Below are 6,658 nucleotides of genomic sequence, written 5' to 3'. Positions count from 1 at the left end.
TGTCTAGTGCATCCCCATGCTGGGTGTCCGAGCAGAAGGGAAGGCTGCTGGCCAGGGACCTGACCAGAGCCTGTGCTGGGGTCCTTGGCTGCACAGCGATGGTCACCGTGAAGCCAGAGTTCTCAGTCCAGGAGGGACAGACCAGAGGCACAGAAGCCCCCAGGATGGGGTTAACTCAGCCCTGGCAAGGAGAGGGGAGGCAGAGCAGCGCAGAGGCCTCACAGCATGGATGCCACCCCTTCCACTTCTCAGCTGCTCTCTGCCCCACTGCAGCTCATAACAATGCCAGTTCAAACTCTAATCACTTCACTTACAATGCAGATCCCTGATGATACAGTCGGCAAAGCACTGGAAGATGGCCCAAGTGCTTGGGTTCCTGCATGCATGTGGGAGACCCAGATGGAGTTCCCCAAGCTCCTCCTGGCTTTATTCTCACCCAGCCCCAGCCCTTTTGGACATTTGAAGAGTGAATCAGCAGATGGAAGATTCTCTCTCTCTCTCTCTTTCTCTCTCTCTCTCTGTCTCACACACACACACCTGTCTCTCCCTGCCATTCAGCCTTTCAAAAACAACAAGGAATTTCAAACCAGTGACATGGCACCTGGTCCTGCTGCTGCATCCCTTTCTGCTCTCAGATCCCTCATGGTGTTCACAGGGCCACTGCAAGCATGACTCGTGCGCCCTGGTCAGGACTGACAGGTGACCTGTGGCACAACCCTGAAGGATGCCACTTGCCACCTGCTCGGACACCCAGCATGGGGATGCACTAGACATCGGCCACCCTTCCCCACCACCTTTGTGCCCTTGTGCAGTGTGCAACCCGACAACGGTGGTGTAGGCAGCTGTCTTGCCGATTGGCCACCCTGGAGTGTTGAGAGTCCCTGATGCTGTGAAGATGGCTCACAACTCCAGGGCCGCCCCAGAACATCCTTTTCAGCTTGTATTGTAGAACAGGGCGGGGCTTGTGGGAGTCCTGGGGCACAGAAGGGAAGGCGTGCAGGGAGGACACAGCATGGGGAAGCAGGAAGATGCTGTGGGCACTGGGCTGGAGGCAGGCACAGCACCTGGGCCAGCTGGTTGTGCCTGCCGCACACTGAGCAGGAGGCAGTTGCCAAGGGCACAGCGGAGGCCTGGCCTCCCCACACGGCTGCTGCTCAGGGCCATGGGCACCCTTCCCTAGAGCTGTTCTGGAGACCCTGGGCCCGATACTGCCGCCCCAGGGACAAGGCCTTGGGCAGCCTGTGGGTCAGTTACTCCTTTCCAGGACAGGATAGAGGCAGGGTAGACACAAGTCACTTCTGAGGCCCCAAGATCCCTGGGCCACATGTCACAAACATCTGGCCTTCTTTTGCCCAAACTGATCATTTTTTGGTGTTTTTGAAAACCCCACTCATGTTTGCTTAGATAAGTTATTCTCAAGGGGAACGACATAAATGGAAAACAGCGAGAGTGCAGCAGAGGTTGCTAAGCAATTACCCAAGCCTGGCACTCCCCAGATGGGCAGGGTGTGTGACTCCAACCCTTGCCATGTCTGGATCCAGGGGATTCAGGCTCGGTGGTCACTGTGACCAGGGTGGGGGAAGTGGAGGTCAGAAAGGGTGATTCCCAAAGGTGGCTATGAGTTCAAACAGGGAGCCTCCACCTGTTACCTCTGAGTTACAATGACAGGTGCCGGGGGCCCAGGGAGCTGGAGTGAGAATAGCGCTCCCTCCCATCTCACAGGACAGAGGAAGCTTGGGTTGCCCTCCCACTTCCTTTGCTGCTGAGGGAGAGGAGGGTGGTGTCTCTGCTGCCAGTCCGGTCTGTGTGACACTCACACAACCCCCCCCCCATAAAACCCACAGCACATGCACACCGCAAGCACAGGCACAACACATACTGCACAAAGGCACACACATGCACAGAGCACCCTGCACAAGAGATTACACATGCAGCAATGTGAATAGACATGTACACAACATCCACACAACACACACCCCACAAAACACATAGACACCACACACCCAATAACACAAGGTATACGCATGTAACACACATGTGCACCCACTGTGTGCATACCCACACATGTAACATATAAACACAGTCCTACAAAATAACACACAGAACACAACATATGCATATTCCTACTGCATAACACATATGACCTACACATATACACAACACACGTAACGCCCTATGAAATAACACAGGTGCACTGCAGAAACACACGCCACAAAAAGCACACGGGTGTGTAACACAAGACAATAATGCACACACCTCTAACACAGATGAGCAATTCATGCATGCAACATACATGTGCATCTCCACAACATAAATAACACAGCGTCTCTAAAGTATAACACACACGCAGGATCTACACAATAGTCCTACAAACTACATGAGCATAAGGTACAGACGGCACATACAACATGCAAAACACACCCCACCAAATGCAACACCTGTAACACTCTGCAAACCAGCACGTCTGGGTTTACACAGCACAACACAGTGTATCTAAGCTGCACATACACACATGTACACATGTTCACACAACATAAATACAGGCACCAAGCATGCCTGACACACAATATAGGATGACCACAACATGCACACAACACAAGCAATACACATAAGACATGTCACGTCCACAAGACACATGTCCTCACCACACACTACACATATGCACATGTGCATATAGTGTACATGTTCACACAAAACCCTGGGCCACCCTCTGCCTCACACCTCACATTGCCAGTGGAGGCTGCCCCTCTCGGGCTCTTGTGAGTACCAACCCCGGCCGGCCTAGAGGGCTGTCCTGGAGGACCACAGCCCCCAAGGGCAGGACTGTGATACAGTCGGTGCTCAATAAGTGCATAACAGCAGAGGGGGCAGGTATGGGCCTGATGACCATTTCGGTTCCCCAAGGGCTGGTTCATCCCAGATCCAGCCCCTGCCCAACATGGGCCTCGGTTCTGTAGGCGCTGAGAAGTGCCGGAAGGCGGGCAGGCGCGTTTGGAGGAAAGCATGTGGGGTTGTGGTTTTGCAGTAACAACTGTCTCACATGTTTAAGGCCTCGATCAAAACAGGAAGTGTAGAAAGGGCAGCCTTGTGGGGCCCACCTCCTCCCAGGTCAGCATCCTCAGACCCCAGCCTGACTGCCTAAAGCCCAGGCTCCAGAGAACTCCAGGCCACCTGAACCTGTTCAGAGCCACACACCTGCCCCTGGCTGGCCTGCCCCTGCTCACTGGACAACCTTGGGCAGGGCCCCCGGCTCCAGCCCAGGTTTTCTATGCTGCTGAATGGAAGGCCAGTGGTCAAAGAGGGAGCAGAAGGTGGAGCTGGGGAGATCAGGCACAAGGAGGAGGCCCAGCCTCTGCCAGCCGTGGACATGGCACTTGTTCTCTGTGGGTTCCAGGCCCAAGCTAGGCCCAGCAAGCAGCTTCATGACAGAGAGCAGGGCAGGGTCAGATGCCACTGTGGTACCTGGCAAGGGAGTATCAGGGGAGACTTGTACAAGTAGCCCATGCTGTGTCCCTTGAACATGCAGCCAGTTCGTGACAAGGCATGACAAGGCAGACTAGTGCGGCTGGGGCTATGTGGGGGCAGAGAAGGCAGACCCACTACTGGCTGAGATCTGAGCACTTTTTGTTACTGAGACAGAACTCAGGTCCCACAAACCTCACTATTCGAAGATGGGAATCCTGCAGCTTTCAGTGTATTCACCAGGTGGGGCAACCGGTCCTGCTGTCCTATTCGCTGGCATTTCCAGAGCGCCCATGGAAACTGCTCAGCCCAATCCCCTTCCTGCTGGCCCCTGACGGTCCCACCTCTGCTCTTGCAGGGAATCCACCTGCTCCTTCGTTGAGAATTCAGCTTTTCTAAAGATTTGTTTATTTACTTGAAAGGCAGAGCAGCATTAGCAGAGAGAGAGGAGAGAGAAAGAGAGAGAGGAGAGAGAGAGAGGAGAGAGAGAGAGAAAGAGAGAGAGAGAGAAAGAGAGGGGGAGGAGAGAGAGAGAGAGAGAGAGAGAGAGAAAAGCAGGCAGTCTTCCTTCCTCATGCTGGTTCCTTTTCTTTTTTTTTTTTTTAAAGATTTATTTTTTATTATTTTTTCATTGGAAAGGCGGAGCTGGAAGGGAAGCGGGGCTGCCGGGATTAGAACCGGCGCCCATATGGGATCCCGGGGTGCAAGGTGAGGACCTTTAACCACTTGCACCACCGCGCCGGGCCCTGGTTCCTTTTCTAAATATCTGAAACAATTCCCTAAATGGCTGGGCCAGGCGGAAGCCAGGAACTCTGAATTTTTTCCATATGGGTGGCAGGTGCCCTAGCGCCTGGACTATTGTTTCTTGCCTCTCAGCAGCAGGGAGCTGGACCAGAAGTGGAGCAGCTGGGAATGCAGTGAGTGCTCTAATATGAGATGCTGGCGTTGCGAGCAGCAGCTTAATGCACTTTGCTCGTTTGATGTGACCTTGCCGAGATAAGCCATTACTGGGTGATGGACAATGGATTGTTTCTACTCTAGGACTGTTAGAACCAGCTACTTCTTCCTTCTTTTCTGTGGGCTGCTGGCACTTGGCCATGTAACTTGCATGCCACGCCCTTTACAAATGCACTCTGCCCCCATGTTCTTCAGGAGTCACTGTAGTGCAGAGAGCTTTGGGCAGTAACAACCCCATTGTCTCAGAGACCCAACGTCGTGTGTCTTGCCCTTCTGTCCTGGGACCTGGTGTGAGCAGCAGGGAGCTCAGGTTTCCAATGGACAAGTACATGCATGTGAGAGGCTGATTTTCAACCATCATCAACATCATCGTGACTAATATGATCATCACCACCACCACCACCATCATCACCACCACCACCACCACCACCATAATCACCACCACCACCATCACCACCACCACCATCATCACCACCACCACCACCACCACCACCATCATCACCATCACCACCATCATCACCACCACCATCATCACCACCACCACCATCATCACTACCACCATCAATCACCACCATCATCACCACCATCACCACCATCACCACCATCACCACCATCACCACCATCACCATCATCACCACCACCATCATCACCACCACCACCATCACCACCATCACCATCATCACCACCACCATCATCACCACCACCACCATCATCACCACCACCATCATCACCACCACCATCATCACCACCACCATCACCACCATCATCATCACCACCATCACCACCACCACCATCACCACCATCATTATCACCACCATCACCACCACCATCACCACCATCACCATCATCACCACCACCATCATCACCACCACCACCATCATCACCACCACCATCATCACCACCACCACCATCATCACCACCACCATCACCACCATCACCATCATCACCACCACCACCATCATCACCACCACCATCATCACCACCACCACCATCACCACCACCACCATCACCACCATCATCATCACCACCATCACCACCACCATCATCACCACCACCATCATCACCACCACCATCATCACCACCATCACCACCATCACCACCACCACCATCATCACCACCACCACCATCACCACCACCACCACCATCACCACCATCACCACCATCACCATCATCACCACCACCACCATCATCACCACCACCATCACCACCACCACCATCACCACCATCATCATCACCACCATCACCACCACCATCACCACCACCACCATCACCACCACCATCATCACCACCACCACCACCATCATCACCACCACCACCACCACCACCACCACCATCATCACCACCACCACCATCACCACCACCACCATCATCACCACCACCACCACCACCATCATCACCATCACCACCATCATCACCACCACCATCATCACCACCACCACCATCATCACTACCACCATCAATCACCACCATCATCACCACCATCACCACCATCACCATCACCACCATCACCACCATCACCATCATCACCATCATCACCACCATCACCACCATCACCACCATCACCACCATCACCATCATCACCACCACCATCATCACCACCACCACCATCATCACCACCATCACCACCATCATCACCACCATCATCACCACCACCACCATCATCACCACCACCATCATCACCACCACCATCATCACCACCACCACCACCATCACCACCACCACCATCACCACCATCACCATCATCATGATTACCATCATCACCATCCCCATTACCACCTGTCCATGTAGAGACTGAAACCATGGTAGGCGAGGCCTCTTCCTGTCACAGCCTGTCCACAAGGGTGCCTCCAGCTGGGCTGGTGCTCCCTGTGAACAACCATCAACTTGACAGGTGGCCAGAGCCGAAGGTGGCTAAGCATTTTCTAGAAAATGACCCTAGCATTTGGGGTTTATTTTACCCCCCCTAAACACCTTCAGGATGAATGCTATTGTCACCTCCATTTTCCAGGGGACGATGTTGACTGAAACTTGAAGATAGGTCACTACCCAGTTTTCCCAAAATCCCACAAGAGGTGGTGAAAGAGGAAGAATCTGAACTCAGGGCTGCCCGCTGCCACAGTTCACACTCAGCTCCACCTGCTGGTCTTCAGGTCACCGTGCTAACCTGCAAGCAACTCAGCATCCACCAGTGTCCACTGCTGGAGTTCGCAGTCAGGTGTCTGCAGTGGAAAGTACAGTG

The sequence above is a fragment of the Ochotona curzoniae genome, unplaced genomic scaffold, assembly GCF_017591425.1.
Source record: "Ochotona curzoniae isolate NIBS_2020 unplaced genomic scaffold, NIBS_Ocur_1.0 contig_3255, whole genome shotgun sequence".
Classification (NCBI taxonomy): domain Eukaryota; kingdom Metazoa; phylum Chordata; class Mammalia; order Lagomorpha; family Ochotonidae; genus Ochotona; species Ochotona curzoniae.
This window is presented reverse-complemented; position numbering follows the sequence as displayed.